Source organism: Pelobates fuscus, chromosome 1, assembly GCF_036172605.1.
Source record: "Pelobates fuscus isolate aPelFus1 chromosome 1, aPelFus1.pri, whole genome shotgun sequence".
In the NCBI taxonomy this organism is placed as follows: Eukaryota; Metazoa; Chordata; class Amphibia; order Anura; family Pelobatidae; genus Pelobates; species Pelobates fuscus.
Genome location: NC_086317.1, coordinates 472,912,403 through 472,928,440, shown reverse-complemented (window position 1 = coordinate 472,928,440; position 16,038 = coordinate 472,912,403).

Below are 16,038 nucleotides of genomic sequence, written 5' to 3'. Positions count from 1 at the left end.
CGCATGCGTGGGATAGGCATAAGGCTATCCTAACTATAAGATAAGGCCAGAGACTAATGAAAGTATTTAGAAAATTGGGCAGACTAGATGGGCCGAATGGTTCTTATCTGCCGTCACATTCTATGTTTCTATGTTTCACAGTGAGAATCACGGAAGCGCCTCTAGCGACTATCAGTGAGACAGCTACTAGAGGCTGGATTAACCCTCAGTGAAACATAGCAGTTTCTTTGAAACTGCTATGTTTTCAGCTGCAGGGTTAAAACTAGAGGGACCTGGCACCCAGACCACTTCATTGAGCTGAAGTGATCTGAGTGCCTATAGTGGTCCTTTAAGTGTATGTATCTGCATGCAGTGGAGTACATACCGCGGTCACAGGGGTTGCAGCCATGCGTCCCCTTCGACCAGGTGCCCGCCGCCATGTGTTGCAGCTCCGGCTCACGCAGAGTAAGCGGGGGGGACCGGATCAATTTTGCACCGGAGCCCCATGGATCGTGTGTACGCCACTGCCCTTACTGCATTCAGCATTCCCATCCCACCATCGTAGTTCTCTAAAGCAGTAAACATAAACTCCCATCCAATCCTATTGAATGCCTTTTCGGCATGATACAATAGGACAATCATGGGAGTCTTCTTTTTTTCTGTTCCATCCATGATGTCTATGATTCTTCTCATATGATTAATTGTGGACCTGACTGGTATAAAGCCCACTTGATCTTTATCTATGACATCCTGTATTATAGTTTTTATCCTTTCTGCCAGAATTGATTAATATATTTTGATGTCAGTATTAAGTAGTGAGATTGGTCTGAAATTGGATAAAGGTTGTTGTTGATCATTATTCTGTTTGGGAATAGGGATAATGCTCGGCCTCAACAATTCATTTGGTGCCTTTGTATTCTGTTTGATCTCTTTAAAGGTCTAGTTAACTCACTACTAATGTTATCTTTTAGCAGTTTATAGAAAAAGTAAAAAAAAAAAAAATCTGGTCCTGGCGATTTATTTTGCTTCAATTTATCTATTGCCTTCATCACTTCCTCTACTACACTTGGAGAATCCAATATCTCGTTTTAGATCTCACAGATTTTAGGTAATTAAGAATTATTAAAATGATATTTAGGTGCTGGATTATAGGTATTTGCCACTGGAGCAAATGCCTCGCCAATTTTATCTGGGCATTGTATTACTTCTCCCTTTTCTAATAACTTAGTTATTAACCTATCAGCCTTTTTGTTTTTCAGCCTTTTTGTGGTTAATTTGTTTACCCTGTTACCTTTGTAGTACCATTTACATTTCAATTTCTCTAATGCTCTGCTTGCTTTTAATGTGAGATGGTTATTGATCTCTTTTTTCGATTGTGCTTATCTTTTCAGTGATTCCTAATGATGGGCTCAATTTATTTTGTTTTCTTAACTCACTTAAACTTATATATAAATTTAACCTCCATTCTGTTCTTTTCTTCTTAAAGGTATTTTTAATGACTACAATTATTGGACAATTATCGGACCAGGTAACCTCTTTGATCACTAGTTTGTTGGTATTTAATATTAAATGTAGATCTCCCATAATTAGATAAATTCTTGAGTAGGATAGGTGTGTTTTTGAAAAAGACATATAATCTTTCATAGTGTGGCTTAGAATTCTCCAGATATCACATATGGAATATTGTTTCATTAAGGATTGTAATCAAGATGGCATGATTTTGTTTTTTTATATAATATTGTTTCTCCCCTCTAATGTACATTTATCCTTTTCAATGTCCGGGACACAATTACAGTCTCCCATCACTAACAGAGTCCATTGTTTTAGGGCCTCAACTCTTTTTAGTAGTCTGACTATATATCTTTCAGTAGCTTTATTCGGAGCATATAAATTTACAATAGTATATATTGTGTTACTTATCTCACATATTAATATTATATAGCGTCCCTCTTTATCAAGTTCTTGATATTTTATATTCAATGGTAAGGTGTTTAAAAATAACAATGCTACGCCTCTTTTCTTCTTATCTCCTAGTGAAGCACTTATTATGGTTGGGAAATCTTTTGATCTTAGTAGGATTTTATCATTCAGTCTCCAATAGGTTTCTTAAATTGCACATATATTTATTTTTTCCTTCTTCAGGAAATTTAAAATGATTGATCTTTTTGTTGGAGAGTTAATCCCCCGCGCATTAACTGAAACTATCCATATCCTATACGGCCCTATTTACCTATTGCTGCAATCCTATTATCTCTCAGGGAAACTAAACATACAACATAAAAACATTCTCCACTGAATTGGAGACAAGTATAACATACACTTTTACATTCAAAATCATAACGGAAGTAACCCGACTCTCTTCTTCCCTTACATGGAGCCTTGGTCATCTTAACCTTATTCGATTTAGTGCGCTATCATGACACTCGGTGGCTGGAGCGGGAACCAATCATTTAATATATAGTCATCCAAATGTAGCAAGAAAATGTAGCCAGAAAAGAGGGTGCAAGAAGAGAAGGAGAGGGAGAGATCCACATCGGGTATATTCTACCCCTCATGCCGTCTCCCACAAAATAAAAATATAAAATTTGTGAACTCAGTATCATTCTTAAAAAAAAAAGAAAATAGAAATAAATTCCTTTGTTGCTGGAACAAGTATACAGCTAATTCGTAATTGGGAATGTCCCTTAAGATTCTGCTCTTGAATCCACTTTTTTAACTTTGTGGGAGAATCGAAAGTCTCTCTTTTCTCATCCCTCTGCATTGTAGACTTGTTGGGAACCCCCAAGTATATTTTGTATTATTGTCTCTTAAGATTTTTGCCATTGGAGCAAATTCTCTTCTCTGCTGCCTGGTTTGAAAATATATATCTGAGAAAACTTTTAATATGCTATAACTTTTGTTTCATTTTTTATTAGAGCTGAGGTAATTTGTTGTTTTGTTCTGTAAGAATTACAACAGACTATAACATCTCTGGGTAGCTGTATTGGAGTATTTGAAGGCTTCTGTAGCCTGTTCATTCTCTCAAAAAGCTCAGATGGATTATTGCTAGGAATATTCAACGCTTAAAGAAATTCTTCCATGCATTGATTCAGTTGACTGTTCAATATTGATTCTGGTATACCTCTTATTCTAAGAGTAGATCTTCTGGATCTATCCTCCAAGTCTTGTACATTATGTTCAATATTTTAGATTTTTTTCCTTCTAATGCTGAATTTATGTCTTTTTGGCCCGCTGTCTGATTTTCAAACCTTTCTACTTTTTCTTCTCTTTGTTTTAGTTTTGTGCCCAAATTCAAAATTTCAGATCTTAGATTCTCGGTACTTGACTCCATTTCCATTTTAATAAAATATCTGTCAAAGCATTCTTGAAGGTATTCTGGAGTGATATTCTTTGGATCTTTGTTATCTTTTGTGTTATCAGTATTTTGGTCAAGGTCTTCTCCATCTTGTACTTGGGTATTAATTTCTTCCATTACAGATGTATCTCTGTCCATCTTAGGATCCACTGCTGTGAAGAAATTGGAGAGTCTTTTTCTGATTTTTGTTCTTGGTTTTTATCCTTCTTTAAATTTAGTTGTTTCGTTTCTTGTGTGAATATGACTAGGTATTCAAAAAGGCAAACTCAAAATATCTGCTTAATTGGGTTACTTCCTAAGTAGAGATGAAATCTATATATCACCACTTCGAAATGTTAACTTATGTGTCAAGCATAGGCTGACTTTGTTTGTTATTTAATTCCCATGTATCTATCCTCAATCAGAGACAGCTGCTGTTCAATCCACTATCTTCTTTAGATGATTGCTTTTATTATTAAAACCAAAAATGATTGGAAGAGTCGGATGGTTTTCATTTCTACTTTCTTTATAGGTTAAAAACCGCTCACATACGCTATTAGTCTGTGGGTGGTAAGGAGAGCTCATAATGGGCTTAATGCCACAGAGCCTCCAGAGTTGGTGGATGACCTCTGCGGTAAACTGGGTACCCTCATCCAAAACGATCTCCCGAAGAAAATCCATTCGAGAGTAGATTTGCATCTGGGCCTCCACAACCGTCTCTGCATGTATATTGGTCAGTGCCACCGCCTCTGGGTACCTAGTGGCATAGTCGACTATGGTCAAGATGTACTTCTTGCTGGAGGGACTAGACTTATCTAAGGGTCCTACAAGACCCACCACCACCCTGCTAAATGGTTCCTCAATGATGGGGAGATGGTGGAGTTTTGCCTTACCGTGGTCTTTCCTACTTTCCTACTCCTTGGCATGTATGGCAATATTGGTGGATATCCTTAGAGATCCCTGGCCAGAAAAAGTTCGGTACTTGGATCGACTGACTCCTAAGTGTCTGGACAGTGGGATATCATGTGCTATCTGGAGCAGTTCCTGTCTGTACCTTTGTGGCACTACTAACTGTTTAAAGGGAATCAGTACTAATCCAGCCTCTATCCTCTATCCTCTATCCTCTATTTACTGGTGTAAACAAAAAGCATCCTATCTATATAAAAACCCTCTCTCCAAAAGGACTTAATGCCGAATTCGATCTTTTTAACTTTTTATAACATATATTATCTTTCCCTTTATTTTTAATATATATTTTTATTATTTCTGCACCCTTTAATTTTAAACATATATATATATTTTTATAAAAAAATTTCTTTTTTTTTATACATTATTTTTTTATATATTGTTTTTTCTTACTTGCCCTCTTTTTAGTACTGTTTCTGCCCCTTCCCCATATTTATATTTATTTATATCCATTCCATTTTTCCCTGCATTCTATATAGATAGGATGCTTTTTGTTTACACCAGTTTCCCCATACATTTCTATTTATTCCTTACATATCTTCAGTATTTATTTTATTTATTCCTCTTATTTCCCAGTTATTTATTATATTGTTTTTCCCATGTATTTAAATATATCTCTTGATTTAGATTCTTTCCCTTCCCCATAGGTTTTCGTTTTTCCGTTTTTCTAGTTTTATATTTTTTTACTTCAATAGGGATTTGCCTTACCAGACACTACATCCCCCACAATGTTCTGCGCAAAAACACGTGACCGCGTACGATCGCGATCACGTGTTCCCCAAGTGCTGCTATTGGACGGAGGTGTGCCCTCATAGGCCAGCCTCCGTCCAGACTCTGCATTCCTCCCGAGCCCTATGCTATGTCATGTGACCGCAAGCGATCGCGGTCACGTGTCCTTCACTTCTCCTTCCCTTTCCGGTCTCCCTGAACGCCACCAATATACTACACCTCCCAATAAGCATTGCGACATACCATGTGATCGCGGTAGCTCGCGATCACATGACTATTTATTTTATCCTTATGTACCATAAGACTCGTTTTTACATTATTTTTATAGTATTTAGAATATTGTTTTATCATTAAACCATGCTTCAGTTACTTTTATGTTATGTTTATGTTTTCAATATTTTTGAATTACTCTCATTGTACTGATGACGTCATTTTGGCGCCAAAATTCAAACAATTATGTATCCTCTAAGCTTATATAAGCTTCATTGTACCAGGTTATTGTATATTATTGCCAGTTGATAAAGCCCTGTGTGGCGAAACGCGTTTTGGCATATTTTATATATATATTTTATTTGTACTAATAAAGGAATATTGGCTTTTTCACCATACATTTGCCATATACCTTTTATTCTATTTTTTACCTTTAATTTAAATTTTTTATTTTTTTTTAAATTATACGTTATACGTCAACCTGGTTATACGTCATTTTGGAGCCGACAATTATTCAAAGAATCCTAGGTGGGGATCAAACCACCCACGCCATCAAAGTGAGCAGTATATCTTGCTCATTTAAATGTGAGTACGTCCTTTACTTTTAAGTTTTATTTTTATTCTATATACAGTGAGCACTATATTTTATCTCTCTTTTACATCGAGGAACTACCTACATCTATGTCCCGCCAGTGGGGGGTAAAACGCCACTGAATGCTGATTACACTTGAGCAAGTATATGCTCTTGCATAGGTGAGTAATATACCTCCCCTACATCTACTTTATTTTATATATTTTTTTATACAGTGAGCACTATATTTTATCTCTCTTTTACTTCGAGGAACTACTTACATCTATGTCCCGCCAGTGGGGGGTAAAACGCCACTGAACGCTGATTACACTCGAGCTAGTATATGCTCCTGCATAGGTGAGTGAAATACCTCCCCCTACATCCACTCTATTTTATCTACGTCTATACAGCCTGCACTATTGGAGTCTATTTGTCTTTTTATTTACATGATCATCATTGAGTCAAGACTACCTACACCATAGAAGACTCAGCCTTCATCTCATGGGGCGACTCACACTTGATTTATAACTAGTGGTGGAGCTGCTGATATAAATACACAGTTGATAACGTGCAAGCTACACCCTAAACATGACAGCCATCTTTCACAACAATGTACTGCTATATACTCATACCCTCAGTGTAACTAGCCATGTTATATGCACGTTCAGCCTAGCATGCTCAAATATAACACACTTCTGTCTAAAAAAAAAAAAGAATGCAGCTTCCGAATGAATCTAAAATGGATGCTGGGAGGGAGGTGGGAGGGTCTGGGAGGGAGGGTCTGCTGCTGATTGGCTGGAATGTGTCTGCTGACTGTGAGGTACAGGGTCAAAGTTTACTCAATTATGACGAATAGGGGGCGGACCGAACATCGCATATGTTCGCCATCTGCAGCGAACGCGAACAAGCTATGTTCGCCAGGAACTATTCGCCAGTGAACTATTCGGGACATCTCTACTCTCCAAGTCATTAAGGTTTCGAGGCTGACTTTTGGCAATTCGAACCTTCAGCTCCCTCCACAGATTTTTTATTGGATTAAGGTCTGAAAACTGGCTAGGCAACTCCAGGACCTTAATGTGCTTCTTCTTGAGCCACTCCTTTGTTGCCTTGGCTGTGTGTTTTGAGTCATTGTCATGCTGGAATACCCATCCACAACCCATTTTCAATGCCCTGGCTGGGGCAAGGAGATTCTCACCCAAGATTTGACGGTACATGGCTCCGTCCATCGTTCCTCGATGCGGTGCAGTCCCATTAGCAGAAAAACGCCCCAAAGCATAATGTTTTCACCTCCATGTTTGACAGTTAGTATGATGTTCTTGGGGTCATACTCAGCATTCCTCCTCCTCCAAACACGGCAAGTCGAGTTGATGCCAAAGAGCTTGACTTTGGTCTCATTTGACCACAACACTTTCACCCAGTTCTCCTCTGAATCATTCAAATGTTCATTGGCAAACTCCAGCAGGGGGACCTTGCGGGTGCTGCAGTATTTCAATCCTTCATGGCGTAGTATGTTATCAATTGTTTTCTTGGTGACTATGGTTCCAGCTACCTTGAGATCATTAACAAGATCCTCCTGTGTAGTTCTGGGCTGATTCCTCACCATTCTCATGATCATTGAAACTCCACAAGGTGAGATCTTGCATGGAGCACCAGACCGAGGGAGACTGACAGTTAGTTTGTGCTTCTTCCATTTGCAAATAATCGCACCAACTGTTGTCATCTTCTCACCAAGCTGCTTGACGATGGTCTTGTAGCCCATTCCAGCCTTGTGTAGGTTTACAATCTTGTCCCTGACATCCTTGGACAGCTCTTTGGTCTTGGCCATGGTGGTGAGTTTGGAATCTGATTGATTGCTTCTGTGGGCAGGTGTATTTTATACAGGTAACAAGCTGAGAATCTCAGCTTGTTACCTGTGTAAAAGACACCCGGGAGCCAGAAATCTTGCCTATTAATAAGGAATCAAATACTTATTTCACTCTTTGACATGCAAATCAATTTATAACTTTCTGACTTGTTTTTATGGATATTTTTTTTTTTGTTATTCTGTCTCTCACTGTTAAAATACACCTACCATTAAAATTATAGACTGATAATTACTTTGTCAGTGGGCAAACGTTAAAAATCAGAAGGGGATCAAACACATGTTTCCCTCATTGTAACTATCATTGCACTATATGGTAATATCATGGGGGGTCACCCATATATATATGATACATGATAGTGCTGTATAAATCTATATATTTATTATTGATTAGCCATTGGAGGATTGATGCCCACTAATTGCATGTGCTACATGGCACCTATGCTGGTGTGCCCTCATATTTTTTTAATACCTACTCCCAGGAGGCTGTCTATCACTAGGGTAACCCCCCTTTTACACAGGAGTGACCTCCCCATGCATGTTAGCCCATTATGGCAATTTTCATATGTAACAGGGGTGACTTCCCATAAAAGTACCTGATATTGACACACTTCCTGAAACAATTTGTCACTGTGTAAGTTGGTGTTACAGCTGGTGAACCCCCTTCAAGTTCATATGCCCTGACCACTTGGTGGACTACTAATATGAGGGTGGCCCCACAGTGGTGCTTATCTCATTCTATTGGGATACTACTGGGGTGATACCCCCCACCCCCCAAGTGCTTTATGAGACTGTCAGGGTATCCCATATTACAAAGGAAACCTCTTTGTGTAAAGAATTTACCACTGGTACTAGTCACTATACCCCCTCTTTATTTTGCACTTCTCCCACCTTGCCTCATTACCATTGCATTGTAGAAGACAGTACCTGCCCATTGCTGGATGAGACCAGGTTGTGTTCAGAGCTTGACACCATGCGTTCCACATAGGGAACATCTGTTCTATCTCTACCATTGACAGGACTCTACTGTAATTACATGATGAGTAGTGATGTACCGAACTGTCCGCCGGCGGACAGTTCCCGGCGAAATTAGCTTGTTCGCGTTCGCCGTGGCGGGCGGACACATGCGCAGTTCGATCCACCCCCTATTCGTCATCATTGGGCAAACTTTGACCCTGTGCCTCTCGGTCAGCAGACACATTCCAGCCAATCAGCAGCACTCCCTCCCTTCCACACCCTCCAACCTCCCTCCCAGCATCCATTTTCGATTCATTCGGAAGATGCATGCTTAGTGAGAGGAGGGAAAGTTAAGCTGCTGCTGATTAGATAGGGAAATTGATAGCTAGGCTAGGGTATTCAGTGTCCACTACAATCCTGAAGGACTCATCTGATCTCTGCTGTAAGGACAGCACCCCAAAAAGCCCTTTTTAGGGCTATAACATCAGGCTGCTTTTTTTTTTTTCCTGTGTAATGTAATTGCAGGTGCCTGCCTGCCAGCTTCTGTGTGAGGTTCACATTGGATACTGTGCCTACTTGCCCAGTGCCACCACTCATATCTGTTTTAACAATAGCTTAAGCTTTAGATTTTAAAGAAATCATTTTTTTTCACTGTAATAGAAGATCAGTTAGTTGTCTGCAAGCGTCTGGGTGTCAGGCCTACTTCAGCATGTGCTCTGTAGACCTGTTCCAGCGTGCTTTGACAGTTGCCAATCATATTTGGTGTCTCTATAGCGTGCTTTTAAAACCAAAATTTGTTTTTCACTGTTATAGATTGAATATATCGATGATATATTTTTAATTTGGAAAGGAGGAGAGGAAAGTCTTAATTTATTTTTAAATGAATTGAATGTCAACAATTGGGGGATCGTTTTAACTTCCACATATAGCACTAATCATATTAATTTTCTGGACTTGGAGGTTTTTGTTTCAAATTCTACTATCAACACCAAGAATCACTTCAAAGATGTTGATGCGAATAGCTATATTGAAATGAATAGCTGCCATTATCCACCATGGCTTAAGAATGTCCCAAAAAGTCAGTTTCTACGAGTACGTAGAAACTGTACACAAGAGACCGATTACATCTCTCAAGTAGCAAAAATTAAAGAACAATTTCTAGATAAAGGCTATGAGACCAGAACTTTACAGAACTGCATTGAGGAAGTTAAAAAAATTGATAGAAAAGACCTTATACGCTATAAAAAGCCATATAAGAAGACTGTTGATAAACATGCACTTAACATGCCTTTTATATGCAATTATAGTGGCAATAATCACAAAATAAATAAAATTGTCACTAAGTATTGGCCTATTTTAAAAGAAGATCCAGTATTATGCCAAATTCTACCCAATCGACCAAAAATGGTTTATCGTGGATGTAGGAATCTAAAACAGTTCCTAGTGAAAAGTAGTTTTAGAGCACAACCCCCAACACACTTTTTAAATAAAAATAAAGGGTTTTATGGGTGTGGTTCCTGCCTTGCCTGTAGGGAAACGAATAATACAAAAAGACACATAACTTCTTTTATATATAAAGATCAAAAAGAATTCATCATAAAAGATCAGTTAACCTGTTTCTCGAAGAATGTGATTTATATCCTTAAGTGTCCTTGCAATCTTATGTATGTGGGGCGAACAATTAGGTGCCTACATATTAGAATTGCCGAACACATACGTAATATTAAAAAAGGTTTAGAGACACATAGCGTCTCACAACACTATAAAAGATGTCACAATAGTAACCCAAAAGGTTTAATGTTTTGCGCTATTAAATTAGTCTCAAAAAATTGGAGGGGAGGAGATTTCAGCAAAAGAATTGGTGAAGAAGAAATGCGATGCATATACAATTTTAATACACTTATTCCAAACGGTCTAAATCAAGACTTTGAATTATGCCATTTTTTGTGACATCATTTGTAATGTGTTAAACATATGTGTGTAATTCTTTGTATATAGCGTCTTTTTTCATATATGCTTGTGGTACATATTAATTTTCTATTATCTAAAAGTCTCTTAATATATTAATATTGCACATTGGCACTTTATTTATATATTACCCTTTTTTACTCTAAGTTTTATTACTATACACTTTTCTTGTTACTTATTCATATTGTGATACTGTTCTTATTGATCTCTTTGTATGATTTTTATCTAATATGAGAGTTTAATATATTTCTATTATGTTTTTTGCAGTCAGTTTCTATAATTCATGTCATTTTGTTTTAAGGGAAGTTCCCCTTCAAATTTTCGTGGGTGGAACGCAGGTGCGTTCCACGGCCGTCATGTCCGCTTGTTTCCTGGAGTATGAGGCGGATGTGGGGAGGAGTGGAACGCATGTGCGTTCCACAAGCATCTAAGAGCTTAATCACGTGACCGGACAATACAGGAAGCATCAAACAGCCCGATCACGTGATCGGACAATACAGGAAGCGAACACCGAGCCGGAAGTGATGCGTTCCACTGACGAATTTGTGGTTCCACGGATGAAAAAGGCGCCAAAATCAAACGTATTAAAGAGGAAAGAGACTGCACATATCAAGTATTCACCAACTGAGGAAGCCTATTAGGCGAAACGCGTCTTGGTGACTTTGGTGACTATATGGACTTTGTTTTATGCTGTTCTTTTATTTCTGGAATAAATTAATTTTTTTAGAAGCATCTATTGTTCCTGTTTTATCCTTCTCATCTGCTGGAGTGGGATTTGGATCTCCCTTAAGGATCCTATTGTTATCCAGACCAGAGCCAGGTTATCTTATGGCTCTACTTTTGTGAGTGTGCTATTTAAAGATACAGTGACCTATCTCCATTTTATCAGATTTACACTATTGTATCTCCCTCTGTTTCTGTTTCAGTTTCATTGTTTTGGCTGTAATATTGAAGAGAGGGAAGTATTTATATTTGCTATATACTGCTCCACCTATTTTTGTCGTATCATAGATTGAATAGCAGTTACTTGTCTTCAAGCGGGTGTCTCAGGCCTACAGTGTGTGCTCTGCAGAACTGTTACAGTTCACATTGCCAATCATATTTGGTGTCTCTATAGCGTGCTTTTAAAACCAAAATTAGTTTTTCACTGTTATAGATTGAATAGCAGTTACTTGTCTTCAAGCGGGTGTCTCAGGCCTACAGTGTGTGCTCTGCAGAACTGTTACAGTTCACATTGCCAATCATATCTGGTCTCACAGTAGCTTGCACGCATAGTACCACTAATCCCCCAAAAAATGACAGGCAGAGGCAGGCCACCCCGCAGGGGCCGTCGTGGTCGTGGTGCTGTGATTCCCTTTTGCCCTAGAATAATGACCAGTTTTCAGAAGCCACGTACCCTGAACTTGAAAAGTTCTGAGGACTTAGTTGACTGGCTAACACAGGACACCCAATCTTGTACAGCCTCCGCTCGGAACCTTGACGCACCATCCTCCTCCAGCTTAGCTTCAGGCACCTCTCAAGATAGCACTCACCCACCTGCCGCCACCACCAAAACTATCACCACAGCCGCTTTACTTGGTATGTCAGAGGAGTTATTCACACACCCGTTTGAAGAAATGAGTGATGCACAACCATTATTGCTAGAGGATGTAGATAACAGGGATATGTCTCAGGCAGGCAGCATTAAACACATGGAGGTACGGTGTGATGATGATGATGTTGTACCCGCTGCTGCTTCCTTTTCTGAGTTGTCAGATACAAGCGAAGCGGTTGATGATGACGATGCGTCCATGGATGTCACGTGGGTGCCCGCTCGGCAAGAAGAAGAACAGGGCGAAAATTCAGATGGGGAGACAGAGAGGAGGAGGAGACGAGTTGGAAGCAGGGGGGGGTCGTCGCAAGGAGCTAGTGGCACAGTCAGACAGCATGCATCGGCACCCGGGGTCAGCCCGACAGCACGCCAATCAACGCATGCTGTGTCCACCACCAGAATGCCGTCATTGCAGAGCTCAGCAGTGTGGCATTTTTTGTGTGTGTCTGCCTCTGACAACAGCGATGCCATTTGCAACCTGTGCCAAAGGAAACTGAGTCGTGGGAGGTCCAACACCCACCTAGGTACAACTGCTTTGCGTAGGCACATGATCTCACATCACAAACGCCTATGGGATCAACACATGAGTACAAGCAGCACGCCTACTCTAAGCCGCCATCCTCCTCCTGGTCCAGCATCTTCAGCCACATCAACCACTGCTGTCCTTCTTGTCCCCTCTCAACCATCCGCCACTCCGTCTCCCGCCTTGAGCAGTTCCCGCTCATCTGCCCACAGTCATGTGTCTGTCAAGGACATGTTTGAGCGTAAGAAGCCAATGTCACCAAGTCACCCCCTTGCCCAGCGTCTGTCCGAACTATTAGCCCGCCAGCTTTTACCATACAATCTGGTTGAGTCTGAGGCGTTCAAAAAATTTGTAGCTATTGGGACACCGCAGTGGAAGGTACCCGGCCGGAATTTCTTTTCACAAAAGGCAATCCCCAACTTGTACTCGATTGTGCAAAAGGAAGTCATGGCATGTCTGGCACACAGTGTTGGGGCAAGGGTCCATCTGACCACTGATACCTGGTCTGCAAAGCATGGTCAGGGCAGGTATATCACCTACACTGCACATTGGGTAAACCTGCTGACGGCTGACAATCAAGGAATGCGTGGCATTGCAGAGGAGTTGGTGACACCGCCACGAATTGCAGGCAGTCCTGCTGCCACCTCCTCTACTCCTCCTACTCCATCCTCTTCCATAACCTCCTCGGCTATGTCCTCTTGTGCCGCTGCTTCTTGCTCCACATCAACGGCACCCCCCCAGCTCCCCAGGTACTATTCCACATCCCGGATACGGCAGTGTCACGCCGTCTTGGGTTTAACTTGCTTGAAAGCAGAGAGTCACACCGGACAAGCACTCCTGTCCGCCCTGAACGCACAGGTTGAAAAGTGGCTGACTCCGCAGCAACTGGATATCGGCAAAGTGGTGTGTGACAACGGAAAAAATTTGATAGCGGCATTGAAGTTGGGCAAGTTGACACATGTGCCGTGCATGGCACATGTGTGTAATCTGATCGTACAACGCTTTGTGCATAAGTACACAGGCTTACAGGATGTCCTGAAGCAGGCCAGGAAGGTGTGTGGCCATTTCAGGCGTTCCTACACGGCCATGGCTCACTTTGCCGATATCCAGCGGCGAAACAACATGCCAGTGAGGCGCTTGATTTGCGACAGCCCTACACGTTGGAATTCAACACTCCTAATGTTCGACCGCCTGCTCCAACAAGAAAAAGCTGTTAATGAATATTTGTATGACCGGGGTGCTAGGACAGCCTCTGGGGAGCTGGGAATTTTTTTGCCACGTTACTGGACGCTCATGCGCAATGCCTGTAGGCTCATGCGTCCTTTTGAGGAGGTGACAAACCTAGTCAGTCGCAACGAAGGCACCATCAGCGACATCATACCATTTGTTTTCTTCCTGGAGCGTGCCCTGCGAAGAGTGCTGGATCAGGCTGTAGATGAGCGTGAAGAGGAAGAGGAAGAGTTGTGGTCACCATCACCACCAGAAACAGCCTTATCAGCATCGCTTGCTGGACCTGCGGCAACGCTGGAAGAGGATTGTGAGGAAGAGGAGTCAGAGGAGGATTGTAGCTTTGAGGAGGAGGAGGAGGAGCAAGACCAAACACAACAGGCATCCCAGGGTGCTCGTTGTCACCTATCTGGTACCCGTGGTGTTGTACGTGGCTGGGGGGGAAGAACATACCTTCAATGACATCAGTGAGGAGGAGGAATGGGAAATGAGTAGCTCGGCATCCAACCTTGTGCAAATGGGGTCTTTCATGCTGTCCTGCCTGTTGAGGGACCCTCGTATAAAAAGGCTGAAGGAGAACGACCTGTACTGGGTGTCCACGCTACTAGACCACCGGTATAAGCAGAAAGTGGCGGAAATGTTACCGAATTACAACAAGTCGGAAAGGATGCAGCATTTGCAAACTAAATTAAAAAGTATGCTTTACACAGCGTCTAAGGGTGATGTCACAGCACAACGGGAATCTAACAGGGGGAGAGGTGGAAGTCATCCTCCTCCTCCCACGACCACGCCGGCAAGGACAGGACGCTTTAAAGACGTGTTGTTGATGGAGGACATGCGGACCTTTTTAAGTCCTATGCATCGCCACAGCCCTTCGGGATCCACCCCTCAGAGAGCGACTCGACCGACAGGTAGCAGACTACCTCGCCTTAACTGCAGATATCGACACTCTGAGGAGCGATGAACCCCTTGACTACTGGGTGTGCAGGCTTGACCTGTGGCCTGAGCTATCCCAATTTGCGATTGAACTTCTGGCCTGCCCCGCTTCAAGTGTCCTGTCAGAAAGGACCTTCAGTGCAGCAGGAGGTATTGTCACTGAGAAGAGAAGTCGCCTAGGTCAAAAAAGTCTAGATTACCTCACCTTTATTAAGATGAATAAGGGATGGATCCCGAAGGGACTGACACTGGGCGATACATTCGCTTAAAAAAGGCCTGATGAGATGAGCTGCCTTGGGCTAAAAATGGTCCACACGCTGCTGTATTTTAGCTCTGAATGACGTTTGACTTGCGTGACTTATCCGCCACCAACTAGGGTTCAAGCCGCCATGTTTTAGGGCACTTTCTGCCTGTGAAACAAACATCAATTTTTCTGGCCGCTGCTACAGCAGCGGCTGCAACAATACCAAATTTTTCAGGCATGTGTACATGCCTAATTTTTAGGCCCACTGGTGCAGCACTGTGGCTTCAAAAACCAAAAATTAAAATCCTCCAAGATGGCACCAATATACCAGTGGTCTAAGCATCTTCCCACCTTGGCCTAAAAAGGGGAGGTGATTCAACAATTAGAAATCTCTGCCATTTACACGTCCACTGATAGGAGACGCGGAAGGTATTAAACTGATATGAACAATACTCCACTCCTATCAGTAGGTCCGTCCCATTGTGATTTATGCCCCCCACCCACAGCGCAGGGATAGGGGCCGGGGGGGAGGAAAGTAGGCCCCCCATTGTGATTTATGCCCCCCACCCACCGTGCAGGGGTGGGGGCCGAGGGGGGAGGACAGTAGGTCACCCCATTGTGATGTATGGCCCCCACCCACCGCACAGGGGTTGGGGAGGACAGTAGCTCCCCCCAGTGTGTATCAGGGGTTTTGAGGACAGGTGTCAATCCATATCTGCCAAGTGGCCCTATGTAGGGGGAACAGTCCCTATTCTGCTCTGTGTCAGTGTGTATCAGGGGTTTTGAGGACAGGTGTCAATCCATATCTGCCAAGTGACCCTATGTAGGGGGAACAGTCCATATTCTGCTCTGTGTCAGTGTGTATCAGGGGTTTTGAGGACAGGTGTCAATCCATATCTGCCAAGTGACCCTATGTAGGGGGAACAGTCTCTATTCTGCTCT